The sequence below is a fragment of the Eptesicus fuscus genome, chromosome 24, assembly GCF_027574615.1.
Source record: "Eptesicus fuscus isolate TK198812 chromosome 24, DD_ASM_mEF_20220401, whole genome shotgun sequence".
Lineage (NCBI taxonomy): Eukaryota > Metazoa > Chordata > Mammalia > Chiroptera > Vespertilionidae > Eptesicus > Eptesicus fuscus.
In genome coordinates this window covers 9,620,427-9,637,108 of record NC_072496.1, presented here as the reverse complement: position 1 = coordinate 9,637,108, position 16,682 = coordinate 9,620,427, and the positions used below count along the sequence as shown (strand labels likewise).

Genomic DNA, 16,682 nt, shown 5'->3' with positions numbered 1-16,682 from the left:
GGACGCATGGTCTCGCCCGGACCCAGGGACGCTTGGCCTCTCCCAGACCCAGGGCCACTTGGGCTCACCCGGGCCTAGGTGCACGAGGCCTCATCCGGATCCAGAGACGCATGGTCTCCCCCGGACCCAGGGACGCTTAGCCTCTCCCAGACCCAGGGGCACGTGGCCTCGCCCGGGCCTAGGTGCACGAGGCCTCATCCGGCTCCAGGGACACATGGTCACACCCGGACCCAGGGACGCTTGGCCTCTCCCAGACCCAGGGCCACTTGGGCTCACCCGGGCCTAGGTGCACGAGGCCTCAACCGGATCCAGGGACGCATGGTCTCACCCGGGCCCAGGGACGCTTGGCCTCTCCCAGACCCAGGGGCACGTGGCCTCACCCGGGCCTAGGTGCACGTGGCCTCACCCGGATCCAGGGACACATGGTCTCACCCGGACCCAGGGACGCTTGGCCTCTCCCAGACCCAGGGCCACTTGGGCTCACCCGGGCCTAGGTGCACGAGGCCTCATCCGGATCCAGGGACGCATGGTCTCACCCGGACCCTGGGACGCTTGGCCTCTCCCAGACCCAGGGCCACTTGGGCTCACCCGGGCCTAGGTGCACGAGGCCTCACCCGGATCCAGGGACACATGGTCTCACCCGGACCGAGGGACGCTTGGCCTCTCCCAGACCCAGGGCCACTTGGGCTCACCCGGGCCTAGGTGCACGAGGCCTCACCCGGATCCAGGGACACATGGTCTCACCCGGACCGAGGGACGCTTGGCCTCTCCCAGACCCAGGGCCACTTGGGCTCACCCGGGCCTAGGTGCACAAGGCCTCACCCGGATCCAGGGACGCATGGTCTCACCCGGACCCAGGGACGCTTGGCCTCTCCCAGACCCAGGGGCACGTGGCCTCGCCCGGGCCTAGGTGCACGAGGCCTCATCCGGCTCCAGGGACACATGGTCGCACCCGGACCCAGGGACGCTTGGCCTCTCCCAGACCCAGGGCCACTTGGGCTCACCCGGGTCTAGGTGCACGCGGCCTCACCCGGATCCAGGGACACATGGTCTCACCCGGACCGAGGGACGCTTGGCCTCTCAGACCCTGGGGCACGTGACCTCACCCATGCCTAGGTGCACGAGGTCTCACCCAGATCCAGGGACACACGGTCTCACCCGGACCCAGGGACACCTGGCCTCCCCCAGACCCAGGGGCACGTGGCCTCACCCGGGCCTAGGCGCACGAGGCCTCACCCAGATCCAGGGACACACGGTCTCACCCGGACCCAGGGACGCCTGGCCTCCCCCAGACCCAGGGGCACGCGGCCCCACCCGGGCCTAGGCGCACGAGGCCTCACCCGGATCCAGGGACACAGGGTCTCACCCGGACCGAGGGACGCTTGGCCTCTCCCAGACCCAGGGCCACTTGGGCTCACCCGGGCCTAGGTGCACGAGGCCTCACCCGGATCCAGGGACACATGGTCTCACCCGGACCGAGGGACGCTTGGCCTCTCCCAGACCCAGGGCCACTTGGGCTCACCCGGGCCTAGGTGCACAAGGCCTCACCCGGATCCAGGGACGCATGGTCTCACCCGGACCCAGGGACGCTTGGCCTCTCCCAGACCCAGGGGCACGTGGCCTCGCCCGGGCCTAGGTGCACGAGGCCTCATCCGGCTCCAGGGACACATGGTCGCACCCGGACCCAGGGACGCTTGGCCTCTCCCAGACCCAGGGCCACTTGGGCTCACCCGGGTCTAGGTGCACGCGGCCTCACCCGGATCCAGGGACACATGGTCTCACCCGGACCGAGGGACGCTTGGCCTCTCAGACCCTGGGGCACGTGACCTCACCCATGCCTAGGTGCACGAGGTCTCACCCAGATCCAGGGACACACGGTCTCACCCGGACCCAGGGACACCTGGCCTCCCCCAGACCCAGGGGCACGTGGCCTCACCCGGGCCTAGGCGCACGAGGCCTCACCCAGATCCAGGGACACACGGTCTCACCCGGACCCAGGGACGCCTGGCCTCCCCCAGACCCAGGGGCACGCGGCCCCACCCGGGCCTAGGTGCACGAGGCCCCACCCGGATCCAGGGACACATGGTCTCGCCCGAACCTAGGGGTGCGTGGCCTCTCTCAGACCCAGGGGCACGTGGCCTCACCTGGACCTAGGTGCACGAAGCCACCCGGACCCAGGGGCGCGTTACCTCTCTCAGACCCCTGGTCGCGTGGTCTCACCCGGATCCAGGGGCCCACGGCCTCACCCGGACCCAGGGTTCAGATTCGCCCGGACCCAGGGGCACATGGCCTCACCCGAACCCGGAATCCAGCTTCACCTGGACCCAGGGGCGCGTGGCCTCACCCAAACCCAGGGGCGTGAGGCCTCACCTAGACCCAGAGGCGTGTGACCACATCTGAGCCCAGAGGCTCGCAGGCTCGCCTGGATTCGGGTCTCAGCGGGGTTTCGTCTTCTTGATCCCAATTCCTGTTGGTCAATTCCCTCTCAGCAATTCCTTCGGTCATTTTCTCAGAGCTCCAGGGCGGCTGCCGCAGAACTCGTTGGGCGGCGGGCTCTGCAAGGCTCCGGTGTGCCCGGTGCCCGGCGGTGGGCTGGTCCGGTGTCGCTGCGTCGGCCCTTGGGTCTGCAACGGTGGCCAGTCGCTGAGCGTGCGCACCTGGCCACTTCGGGGCATTGAGATTCTTGAAGGACTCGGAGGTCAGCAAGCACGGAGTCTCCCACCCCATGTCTCCCAGGGGCTCGTCTGTCCGTGCTCGGCAGCGAGTGGAGCCGTCCCCTCAGCCGGAGACCGCCGGGGGAACTGCGCCGAGCACGTTCCAGGCCACCATTGTGTCGCCTGAGCCATAGTTCTTAAAGTGTGGACTTTGGGTCACCGGCATCCGCATCATCCTGCGTACCCCTCTCTTTTATTCTAGTTGTAGAGCATCTGCTCAGCCAGCCCCCCGGTCTTTCTGGCTGGTGTCTGCTCTGCTCTCCCGTCGTAGTCTCAATATTGTTGTGGTAGGCAACGATCAGGCTGCCGCCCTATGTCTCCATCTTGGTCCTCCTTTGTACAGTTAAGTCTTGATTGTTGTTGGTGTCACTGGGAGGAATTGTCCTCCAGGCCAATTGGCCGTGAGGACCCTCTTTGTCTATATAGGAAGAGTTGCTGTGCAGGAGACATGTTTGTGGGCCGGGTCTTGATGCAGCAATGCCTTGGCGCTCACTGAGTCTGCCTCTAGAATGCCTCCCTTATGCAAGTGATTGAAATCTGGTGTCATCTCCCACCAACCACTAGATGCCCTCGTTTCTGGGTCTCCAATGCAGTGTGGGTCAGCCACTACCTGAGGCACTCAGCAGGAAAAAGCTTCTGCTCAGCTTGGCTGGGGCGGAGCTACAGGGTGGAGCCTACAACCTTGGCTTCCTGTCAGCCCCGCCCTATGAGGCTCCTGTGTCTGTGTCCCTCTGTATTCCTTGCAAACACCTCTGAAAGAAACGTGCCCTGGAGTTTCGCCCACTGCCAAACAGTCCAGTCCCTCCCCTAATGAATCTGGACTCCCAGATTCTCGCCTGGAACTGGGTTTCAGTGTAGTTGGAACTGGGTCTCAGCGCAGTCTGGCGTCCCTGTCTCCTTCCCAGCAGGGCCACTCAGTGGCGCAGGCAAAAGTCCGTCCTCTGCGCACCTTCCAGTGCGCGCGTCTGGAGCCGCTGCTTCTCTGTGCCTCCGCCACCACAGCCCAAACTCATTCCCCCAGCGTGCGCCTGGCTTCCCAGGGTTTCGTCCAGAACTGGGGTTCAGTGCAGTCGGAACTGGGGTTCAGCACGGTCCTGAGCTTATGTCTCCTTCCCGCTAGGGCAGTTCAGTGGCGCAGGCAACAGTCCGTCCTTTGCGCCCCTTCCCGTGCGCGCCTCTGGAGCTCTGCCTTCCCCCGCTCCTCTGTGCCTGCGCCCCACAGCCCAGATTCATTCCCCCAGCCTGCGCCTGGCTTCCCAGGGTTTCGCCCGGAACTGGCGCTCAGTGCAATCGGAGCCGGTGCTCAGCGCACTCCGGAGCCTTTATCTCCTTCCTGCCAGTGAACGCCGGCCAGGCCGTCAGCCGCCCCTTCCTCTCCGGCTCCATCCTCCCCGCAGGCGCGCGTGCTCGTGTCTCCGCCAGTTTCTCCATACCTCAGGCTTTTACGGCTCCCCCGATTGTCCCCGTGTCCTTCTCCTTCCCCCCAGCTGTGGGCATTTCAGTCTGCCAGCTCTCCTGTGGTTCTGGACGATGTCCGTTCTGACCTCTAGTTGTGCCTTTGAAATTGTTGTGCCCGGCTGCAGGTTAGGTGTTTCACCTATGCCGCCATCTTGGTTTCTCTCAAGTCTTCTTTATTTTTTAACCTCTATGAATGGTATTATCCAATTTTTCTGGCATGAAATCTGGGAATCATTCATGACCCCTCATTTTCCCTCTTGCTCCAAGTCCAATCTATCAACAAGTCCCATATCTTTTGTCCTTCCTCCCCAGCTCACTCCGCAGCCTAAGCCAATGGCCTCTTTCTTACAGAAGACTACATATGGCTCTTGACTAGTCCCCAATCTTCTATACTTGTTCCTTCCACATCACTTTCCACATATGGACAGGGTGACCTTTTAAAAATATAAGTATGTTCACATCACTCTAATGCTCAGTATAGTCCAAGGGCCTTTCTATACACTCAGAACAAATTCCAAACTCCTCCCCATGATCTGCAAGGCCTCACACCATCTGGTGCCTGACCACCTCTACAACCTCACCTGCTCCACCTCACAAAGGCACTCCAGCCCTGAGCTCCTGGTTCTTCAAAGTGAGCGGGCCTTGCCCCATCTCCAGGCCTTTGCACTTGAAGTTTCTTCTGCCTGAAACAGTTTCAGATATCAGCAAGACTTGCTCCCTCACTTCAGTCAAGGTTCTGCTCAAATGTCATCTCCAGAGAAGTGACATCCTCTTTAAAATAACATTCTCTCCAACAACCCCGACTCTTGTTCCTGCTTTTAGCATTCTTCATAGCATTAGCATTATCTGGCATTATATCATAATGATAGATAGATAGATGATAGATAGATAGATAGATAGATAGATAGATAGATAGACTCACAGTAAGATAGATAGGATACATAGAGATAGATAATAGGGATAGAGATAGTATATGATAAGGTGTGTAGAGGGATGAATGGGTGAGTGGATGGATGAATAGATAGATAGAGATTTAGAATAGATAGAGATAATGGGAGGGAGAGAGAGAGAGAGAGAGAAATATGGCATCAGGATTCTATATCATTCTCGAGGTAATTGCAGTGTGCAGCCAAGATTGAGACTCACAGGACTAGAAGGTGAGAGCTAAATACACAGACTGTCAGCTGCTGGAATGATATTGGAATATTTACTCTACCGATGATCAATTTGGTTTTGTGATGCTGAAGAGATAGCTCAGACTCCCTCTAACTCCAATACAGTTTGGATAAATGTTCAAAAGCAAAGAAGGTTAAGTTCAAAAGTTGTGTTTCTCTTCCACAATGTACCTTTTCTAGAGGAGGGAGGGCATGGTTGTAAGAGCCGGGCACCTTCGCTTTGAATCCTGGCTCTACCATCGGGCCAAGTGACATCTCTCCGTAACTCAGTATTCTCATCTGTAAAATTACAAGAATGACAATAATTTTCCTCATGGAGTTGCTGAGGGAATAAATGAATTCTGCATAAAGGGCCCAGAGAAGTGCCTGACTCAAGCTAAATGTTCTGAAAGTGTTTGCTGCTATCTTCGAGGGAACGACTCTCAAGCAGAAAATGCCCATGGAAAATTCCTTTGGCCAATGGGTTTAGAAAGTAGCTAGGAGGATTGAGACAGGCCGTTTTCTCTGATACTCGTAACTCCACTCAAGAACAGAGTTGGTTAATGATTAGACCCTATAAAATTTTCCATGTCATGTGCCTTTTCCCCACCAGGCAAGAGAAAGTAATTAAGAATTATGGGAAGCAGATTCAGAGAGAGGAAAGCATGCCTTTCTAGGGACAAGCTCCAAACCCGAACGAGGTTATTGGCACAGGTGTCTCCTGCAAATAAATTAATGGGGAAGCAGATCCAATCATTAATCTGTCATCCAAACTTGGTGTTTAGAGTCATTTGGGGAGATGGGGCTTCCTTTGCCCAGCCTTGGTGGTGTCTGGAGCAAAGAGTAGGAAGCTGAGTGATTTCATTAGGATAACAAGGCTGTTAAAGAACAATCTAGCTCTTTTGATGGTATTTATAAAGCATTTCAAAGAAACTGTGTTCTGACAGCTGCTGTCAGTCTCTTACGCAAGAACTGTGGTGTTTTATGAATAACATGGGGGAGCTGTTATTGTCTTTATTTGTAAAAGTTTTACACATACTAGGAACTTATCTTGAACTAGAGGCCCGGTGCACAAAATTATGCACAGGTAGGGTCCTTAGGCCTGGCCAGCGATCAGGGCCGATCCGTGGGGCAACTGGCAGAGCAATTGTGTGTGTGTGTGGGGGGGCCTGCTGGCACCTGCCTTGGCCAGCCTGATGATGCCTGATTGCCAGCCCCGCCCCCTGCCGCCAGTTGTCTTCCTCTGACGGGGCTGGCCTGGGGCCTGCGGGCTGGGGACAGCTCCTACATTGAGCGTCTGCCCCCTGGTGATCAGTGCGCATCATAGCAATCAGTCACTCAGCCGTTCAGTTTATTTGCATATTAGGCTTTTATTATATAGGATAGCCACAAACTTTCCAAAAACAAATACCCCTAACTAAATGTGTGAGCTACCCTGGCATGAGGCTTTGATGGAACAAATATGATAAATGCTAAATTACATGGTGTCATATGTACTTTTGTAAATGGCTGCAAGTCCTTTTTGATGAAAGATGGTAGACAGCGTGGCTCGTGTGGCTCAGTAGTTGAGCATGGACCCATGCACCAAGAGGTCAATGGTTGGATTCCCAGTCAGGGCACATGCATGCTCGATCCCCAGCAGGGAGCATGCAGGAGGCAGCCGTTTGATGTTCCTATCTCTCTCCCATCCTCTCTCTCTCAAATCAATTTTTAAAAATCTATAAAAAAGGTGGTAGACAAAATGACATTCTCAATTATCTGCATGTGGGTTACCCACCACCATTTCTATGTTGGTTTCTTTAGATTGAGCTTTTTTTTTTTTCCAGATGGAATATGAATCATCAGAATATACAGATGTGTCATTTTTTAACAGAAAAATATACAATTATGCAGAAATCATTGTTGCACAAAATGTGCAATAGTGTCAAAACTAAATATGAGAGGTTTTTAATTAATGTAATCTGTGGTTGTCCATGCCCTTATACCTCCCTGGTTTAGCTAATCGAGAATTGATTGTATGTAAGTCAAATCATGGAGTAATTTCTTCCCACTCTTGAGTAGTATAGAGAATGTAGTGCCTTTGGGCTCTACTTTGATTTTACAGGGCAGAGAATTTATCCACTTGACTTACCATTTGGGGATTATCCTTTATCATAGATGAACCTCATTCTACCTGATACAGTTTAATTTTGCTTCTTCCTAGTGGAACTCAGGAAATATTAGATTGAATTTATTTTATTTTATTTTTTTTAGAAAAAGTTTGAAAATACAGGCTAGAATTCAGAACAAGGATTCACTGCAGACCTCAGGTATGCACACATGTCCTGTCCCCTATTACCTTAGTTAGTCAAGAGTTGCCTGTGTTTTCTTTTTCTCAGCCATGACCAGTTTCAATGCTAGAGAGCACCTCATCCTCAAATGCTAATCTTGTGGTTCTAATGGCAGGCAATTTGGGTAAGGAAATTGGCAGAGTATTTTAAATTTAACCAGTTAACTGCCATGATATTTTGAATGTAATTTTAAAAGGCCCGCCCCGCCACCTGCGTTTATAGAAGCTTATGGTATACAAGTGGTTAAAATAGAAGTTCCTGTTGCTCTCCTGCAGAACAGTAAAACCCTTGAAAGTACTTCCTTGGAATATGAATGAAGAACCAATGTCATCAGAACTATAATTATCCTATGTAATTAATGGCAGACATTAAAACATGTGGCCACACTTTCTATCCATGTTTGACATAGAACCAAAAGAGCTTTTTACTTGGAGTGAGAAGATGTGAGTGCTAATCTTGGCTCTTTGAATTACTATCTATATAACCTTGGGGAAATCACTTAGCCTTCTTAAGTTTATCCACTGAATTTAGCAAATGATAATGATTAATAATGATTTGTAGTGGTGATGTGAGTATTAAATAATAGAGATGGAAATATTTACCTAAATTCTTGTACATAGTGGTTGCTTTATAAAGTTCAGACAATCTAATCTAATTAGCATTATATTCATGAGAGTTTAAAGACAGGAGTTAGTACTCAAGTTCTATTCAATCACGCACAGGGTGTCTTTTGTCCATACGTCTGTGGGAGCAATGGAGCCTGCCACCGTTCCTCTTAAAAAACCAGCTTAAGGGGAAAAAAATCAATGATCATAATCTGCCCAAGGATACATAGCAGCTAATCTCTTAACCCTTGAGTGTGTGAAACCATCCAATACCAACAACGTTCACATTTTTAGATAAGCTGCGGAACAAAACACATTTTATCAAAAGTTTGGCTGAGATTTTTCTGTAACAGACTACCTCCAAGAAATGTCTGTGCTTACAAAAACGTTCTACAAAGAGGACACAGAAATTGTCCTCTGCATCCATTCACTTCCACCCCTTTTGGTGTCTTGTGAGTCTGGCCTCTGGCGTGAGTTATGACATTGGGGACAGCAAAATTGCACCTCAAAGAACTGGGTTTTATGGGTTCAGTAAGGACCAGAAGTGAATTCAAGATAATAGGAGTCTGGGGAAGACATGAGGAAAGTATGGTGGGATAGGACGTGTTTTTGTCTTAATTACAGTAGTGTTCAAGCCATGCTATTCAATTCAGAGGTGTAAATAGAAGAGAGGCAGACAGAAAAAATCTGATATTAAAATTAATTTCCCATCCAAAGCACCTTTATCATCCTCAGGTACCAACCCTTATATATGGCCCAACTGATCCTACCATAGTCTTCCACTCTCTCCTCAGCTGGTGCCCTAGCTTATGTCTCTATGAGTGAAGGTTTGGGGTAAATATATATACCCCAACCCCCATATATACTCTATATGTATGTATGTGTGTGTGTGTGTGTGTGTGTGTGTGTGTGTGTGTATACACACACACACATACATATATATATACTAGAGGCCCGGTGCATGAAAATTCATGTACTGAAGGGGTGTCCCTCAGCCTGGCCTGCCCTCTCTCACAGTCTGGGAGCCCTCAGGGGCAGGAGGCCACCTGGCGATCAGGGGAAGGCAACGCCCCCATCACACCTCTGCTGCTGCCACTGCTGGCAGCGCAAACCTCGGCTGGCCCTGGTTACCTGAGCCTCAGGTGGTCCTGGGCGGCTGGGCAGCCGCCATCTGAGGCTTGCCTGAGCCTTGGGCCAGCCCTGGGCGGCTGGGGAGCTGAGGGGACTTCAGGACTTCAGAGGCATGTGTGCGGAGCGGCTAGACCTGCCTGGGGACAGGCCCAGCTGTGCTGCGCCTGCTGCCCCAGCAGGGCTGAGGGGACTGGGCACCGCCATCTTTTTGAGGGCGTGACAGTTAATTAGCATATTCCCTCTTTATTGGCTGTGGGTGTCACCATCTTTGTGAGGGCATAACAGTCAATTAGCATATTTCCTCTTTATTAGATAGGATATACACATACATATATACACTGAGTAGCCAGATTATTATGATCTCTGAACGCATAATAATCTGGCCACTCAGAGAGTGTGTGTGTGTGTGTGTGTGTGTGTGTGTGTGTGTGTGTATGTATTAGAGGCCCAGTGCATGAATTCGTGCATGGGTGGGGTCTGGCCAGTCTGGCCAGGGGGAGGGGACATGGGCTGTTGGCCAGCCTGCCTGCTAGTCGAACTCCTGGTCGAGGGGACAATTTGCATATTAGCATTTTATTATATAGGATATACACTGAGTGGCCAGATTATTATGCATTCAGAGATCATAATAATTTGCCCACTCAGTGTGATATATCACATACTATATACATAGTATGTATATTAGGTGATATAGGTTACGTATATTATACTTATTTTCTCTTTCGATCATAATGAGTTCTATGAAATAGGTGATATGAAATAGGTGATTTTATTCCAGTTTGATAAATTAGAAAAGTTCAATGATATTAACAATTATGAATAAATTCACAGAAATAATTAACAATAAAGCCAGTAGTTGAGCAAAACCAGCTATGTCAGACCCTAAAGGGTTTATTTATAAACTTCAGTGCTTTAGTCCTGGGAGTAAGTCTTAGCAGCCAGAATGTGTTTATTTTACCTCAGATGAGTTCTGAGCTGACCAAGTACATATTCAGGTACAGGTTCATACCTGAGACAGTAAAACTTGACTTCTGGCACATCTGAGGCTACGTAATACGCCCCTAATCTGGAGAGGCAGTATTATGTATTGGTTAACGGCATGGGGAGCAGCAGAATGATATGATTCAGATGTCTGCCCTACCATAGTAGCAATGTGTTCTTATACAAGTAACTCTGTACATCTCAGTTGCCTTGTCTCCAAAACAGATAAGGAATAGGAAACGTACCCTCTCTATTTGCCCTGGGGTAGCCGGCAGCCTTTCAGATGGCCCAGAATGATCTTTGCCTCATGGTATTCAATTTGGGTGTAATCCCCTTCCCTTCAGTGTGGGCTGGACCTAGTGATTTACTTTTAGCAAAGTTATGAGATGTCACTCTGAGATCAGGGCACAAAGACCATTGCTTCCATCTCAAGAGCTCTCTCTTCATTCTCTTGCTAGCTCACTATTTTAAGGGAAACCAAGGGTCAAGCTGTGAGCTGCACTGTGGAGAGGCCCATGGACAGAGGAACCGAAGTCTCCAGCCAACAGCCAGTAGGGATCTGAGACCAGCCAACATCCATGTGAGTTTTCTTGGGAGCAAATCTGCCCCAAGTTGTTTCCCTGAGTATAGCCTTGGGAGAGACCCTGGGCTGACATCTTGACTGCAACCTTTTGAGAAATCCTGGGAAGTCAGTTGTATCAAGATTTCTGACCCCAGATGCTGATTAATAATGAAGGTGTGTTTGTTAAAGCCATTTCATTGGGTATCATTTGTTACACAGCAATAGATGACAAATACACCTGGGCATAAAAAGGAATAAAGTATATGAAGCATCTGGTCCAGTGTGACCAACACCTCCAAAAATATAAGTTTAGTCATTTTAAAAATTAGGTTAAGGAGTAAATAGTAGAGAATGAGGCAAATATGGATGCTTTTAGGCAACCTTTTTCTACATCAAAATATTTTCTACAGCTCGCCATGACATTAGGCAGCCATATCTTTCCTTTTGACAGCTCACTATCCTAACGTCGCCCCCATAATTGGGAAAAGGAAAATTGACTCAACAATAATTATAATAATAAATGGCAAATTCACTTGCGCTTTTGCCTATCATTCAGATGTCACATTTGTCACTGGGCTTCTAGATATTGATGTGACCAGTGTCTTAGATCAATGGGCAGATGACGAGAATATGAATGATCATAACCACAAATGTCAACTTGATCCCTCTAAATGCACTCCGTGTCCTGGAGATAACCTGAAAGGGCACATCGATAGTTGCCACCTGCTATGTCTCTGGTTGCAAACACTATCAGAAAATGTGGCATTTCTAGAGCAGGGAAAGAAGCTGAGTGCAATGGCAGCCTGACATTCCATAACAGATCAGGACACGTCATCGTCCTGTTAAGTAATGGCAATTCTTCTCTGTCTTTGAAAGACAGACCGGTGCAGTCTCCCTGTGTCCATGGGTCAGAAGGCTACAGTGCTCTTCCTCCCAGGTGAGGTCTGAGCTGACCACGTACATGTTCAGGTTCAGATATGAGCTGACCAAGTATATATAGTCCCTGAGGTCAAAGAACCAGTGGTACTTTTTGTGAGTGGTTCCCAGCCACACAACCTGCCCCCAACTACCGAGGGCAAAAGTGGAAAGTCGTGACCTCATACTACAGAATGGGGGAAAGCCTGAATTGGTGAAAAGTCTAGGTTTATACTGGTAGCACACTTGACAAGAAATGCAGTTTAGTGCATTTTAATACACAGAGTCACTCCAACTAATTGCCAAAATAAAGTTTGCTCCCTCTCGCTTTAATGAACGGATTAGCAGCACAAGCATCAGCATCACCATTTGCATAAGATTAATTTGCTAAAACCCCTTTAAAAAGGTGTTCAAAGGAGCTTAAAGTTACTCACTGCCTATTTACATCATAAATTTGCTAAGTAAACCTTTATTTCTAAGGAAGGAAGGCAAAAGTGAATCATTAGTCCAGCATCACAAAATCCTAAGAGAGTGAAGTCTAGGTGAATATGTTTTGCCCATACAGGCTGGTAAACATATGTCTATGAAGTTAGCACCCAGTAAGCTGAGAGTACAGATAGTTTGTTAAGCATTGGGCCAACAACAGAATGTAGATGAGTTTTGAAGCTGATTTGGCATTCCCTGAATTAGTAAAGTTTCATTATAATTGACTAGAGGCCCAATGCATGAAGATTCGTGCAAGAATGGGCCTTCCTTCCCCTGGCTGCCAGCACCGCCTTCGCTCAGGCCCAGAGCTGCCTTTCCACCTTCCCACATTGCCCAGAGGCCCAGAGCAGCTGGGGCGGTGTGGAACGCCTGCGTCATCACCATGGCGATGACGCAAGTGTCCTGTCCCGCCCCCAGCCGCTCAGTGCCTGTGTTTGCAAACTAACCCACCATCTTTGTTGGGTTAATTTGCATGCTCACTCCTGATTGGCTGGTGGGCATCACGAAGGTATGGTCAATTTTCATCTTACTCTTTTATTAGTGTAGATTTTATGGGTGATAAAGCTGGTAGAACTGTGTTGAAAAATGTACCGAAAGGTGGAGTACATAGTAGAAGAATACAAATATAAACCTGATCATAAGTACTGGTAGTCTTTAATATGAAAATTGTTTACCTATACTCTTAAAAATTATGATTACATGGAATAATTTGCTGTTTAAATGCTGACAGTACTCTCCAAATTTTCCTTAAATTCAAGGCAACACTAATTAATATGTTAATAGGGTTTGTAAAATGATATTCAATAAGCTAACTCTATAATTCATCTGAAAGAAAGAAGATGTAAAAGAAAAACCAATATATTTATTTTAAGTAGAAGACTTTGGGAGTAAGGACAGCAGCTTCTGCTACCAGATGTCAGAATGTTTTTTAAAATCTTAGTAATTAAAACACCATGGGATTGTTTCAGGAAAGAATGGATTAGTGAAACAGTGGAGAGAATTGAGAAACAGACTAGTGTATGCATGGAAATTACTTACAAAATAACTGTGGAAATTTAGATCATGTGGAAAGAATGGATCAACAAATTGTGTTGGGAGATTAACTATCCATTGTAAACATAAAAAGTTAGATGACCGACTCACACAATTCACAAAAATAAATTACAGATAAATTAAAGCACTGACAGTTAAAAATACAAGTGTTGGAAGTATTTAAGGAGCAGAATATACAGATAACTTTCTTAAGCAAGACATAAAACGGAACTGGATAAATTTGACCAAATCAAAATGTATAACCACTGGGTCAAAAGAAATCATAGCAAAAGCCCAAACCTGGGGAAACATTATTTACAACATTACAGAGTAAAGAGCAATAATATCCAAAATACGTAAAGAATTCTTATGAAGCAATAAACAAAGAACTCAATAAAACTTAGTCTAACAACAGGCATGGGCAACTTACAGAAAATTCAATGTAAAATGTTCTCAGAGGCAGCTGGATTAGATGTTGCTCAGTCATAGGAGTGAGCAGATGAAGGGACTTGAGCTGGGTCTTGTGTGTCACGGGAATGCTAACTAAACAGCGCATGAGTCTTCCCCATCTTTATGTCCCTAGCATCTAGCAAGGGGGCTAAACATTCGATGAGCACACCGCCACTTCAGTGGCCAAAGTAATTTGTGCTCTTCATTTCCCTGTAAACACGCTGAATGTTGCCCACTACACGTGATCTCCTAAAGGCGTGGGCTACTTATGCCTGAGGGTCCTTGACCCACCCAGCTGAGTCCAAGGCATATCCACAGTTAGCTGTGTCTGCTCCCAAACCATAGTTTAAAATAAGTTCCTTAAATATTATGAAAACTAACTAAATATTTGTGAGGCAAAGAGCTCTTTCTAAGAAAAATCTATTTATTCTTTGGAAAACTTAATGAAGACGAGTGACTCAACATGTTGTAAAATAAAAGGGAGGGAAGATAACATAAAAAGACTGGGTGAAATGACAAACATGGAGAAGTTTCCTGCACTCAGATTGTGTCACTCATGTCTCTATGTTTTTGTAGCATTTTAATGAGACATAGTCTTGGGAGGACATTCTGGATGTGATTTATGCAGGAAAAAACACTGCTAAATAGTGGACTGACATCCAAAGAAAGGTTTAAAAATGGTCAAGTTCACTTGTTAGTACCCAGTTATACATGTTAACTGTGTTTGAGATAGAATATTAGAAAAATAAAAGTAGTAAGAGTAAATGTTCATTGAATGACTTACCATCAAAAAGGTTAAACCATAGTTAGCATTTTAGAGCATTTGTTATTATAGTTATGAATATTTATACCTTATGCACAATATCATACAGTAATTGTTTACTTAACATTAATATATATTGTTCATATTGTTAAAAGTTCACAAAATTGTAATTTTAATGGCTTCCTAAATATTTTATTATGTATTATAATTTCCTTACTCAATCTAGTGTCAGACATTTAGCAAGTTTCTATTTTTTCACATTAGCCATTGTGAATATTTTTAAATATATTTTGGACTATATCTTTAAGATAGATTCTCTGAAGTGAAATTAAGAGGTCAATGGAAAACATCTAAAATAAGAGTTTTTTTCTGATTACTATAAAAATAATTCAGGTGCTTTTAGAAAATGTGGAAAAATATAGAAAAATATGCAAAAAGACACCAAGGCATATTTTAATTGGTATATTTCCTAATATTTATTTCAAATATTCAATATAGTATTATTAACTGTAATCACCATACTTTCTATTACCCCCCATGAATTACTTATTTTATAACTGAAAGTTTGCATCTTTTGATTTAGTAGTTCTTAAATTTATTTAAACCATAATCCTAATCAGACTGTATATATAAATATAGTTTTGTAGCCTATTTTTAAATCTGTATTACAAATATTTTTTTTGCATATCATTACTTACATTTATCAATATATCTTTCCTATATGCATATTAACATTTCTTATGACCATGAACTAATTCCTTGGGGAATCTTCCCTGGTGTATGGCTTTGCAATGGAACCTCCATAGGAAACTGTTCTTTAGTATTTAAAGTCAGTTTCCGTTGCCATTGTGCAAAGGCTGGTGGGGAGAAAAATGCAAACAATGCCAGCATCCCCCACAGAGATATTCATCATTTCTGCTCATCTGTCATTGTAGACGATCCTGGCTACACCTCCTGGCTGAGTTTTAAAGGCCCCGATGGGTCATTGTCACATACCTGTAGGATTCTGGGACTGCTTGAGTATTGATTTATCCATTTTGGAATTCCTTCCCATTGATTTATTAGGCCCATACATCTTCTGGAGGCCAGCTTCTGTCTATGAGAGGTGGCTGAAATAGCGTTTCTCCATCATGCATTTTATCGCTCCCTGACATTCATTTACTGACTCCTCTATTGGCCCAGTGTTAGTATTAATGCTAATGGGTGTTACAGTCTGGCCTCCGTCTTTGTGTGTTTTTGGCGTTGCCAAGTACAACACAGAAATGAAAATAAAATATCAATATCAAACTCGTACCGGAATAGAGAGCATTGTGAGCAATCCAGTTTGCATGCCCCTTAAAAGAAAGGAAGAACAGGAATAGAAATGGGTCCATACAAGAAATAGAATACATTGCTCAAAAGCATTTATTATAGAAAACATTCCAAGTTGTGTTTACTAAAAAATTGGGAAATTTGGGGGAGGGGTTGGGGGCCGAGGAGGAAGTTAAGACAGAATGACCTCATTCATAGTCATGGCAGAGATTTGCAGGAAAATCTAGCCAGTGACAGGATTCTGGTCCTGCTTAGCTCAGGTACAGAAATCAGAGCTTCTGCCTCAAAGAGAAAACAGGAAATCTAAGGGTACAGCATTTATTTATATTTACTGCTCTTCAGTCTATACCCAATAGGGACCTTCTTAGTTGGTTCCCAGTGTGAGGCAATGGAGCCCTCGCAAACTGAATTAAAGTCAGCTTTTAGACACCAAAGGACGCTGGGCAACTAATTCATCCTCCCTGTCCCCCCAGTTTCCAAATTTCTTAAACGAGGGAGAAAAAATAACAATTTTGGACCAGGGAACTAAAGCACCTTGAATCATGTACCCAAGTTGCTTCCATCAAAGACCCCAACCTCTTGCTGCTTGGCCTTGGAGTGAGTGGGCACTCAGTCATGAGGACATAGTGGGTCCAGAACGGTGGCCATGTCCCCGCTGCCCTGTCTCCTCGTTGCGCCGAGTAGGTGTTTTATGGTTGCCGGTTGGAGACTTTCCCCTCTGTGAGCTGAGTTGGACAACAACCAAAGGCCCTTCTTTCCCCCTGGGCTCTGTTAGCACCCAGATGGACAA

General features: G+C 47.1%; 1 long non-coding RNA gene across 1 annotated transcript in view; it reads left to right on the top strand.

Moving 5' to 3' along the window:
* The window catches only part of LOC129148270 (uncharacterized), an 82,145-nt gene that overhangs the window by 17,539 nt on the left and 47,924 nt on the right, over window positions 1–16,682 (top strand). Inside the window, exons 2-3 of the long non-coding RNA XR_008555331.1 lie at window positions 7,580–7,635; window positions 10,832–10,953. This is a non-coding gene — a long non-coding RNA (uncharacterized LOC129148270). The remainder of the gene's footprint in view (window positions 1–7,579; window positions 7,636–10,831; window positions 10,954–16,682) is intronic.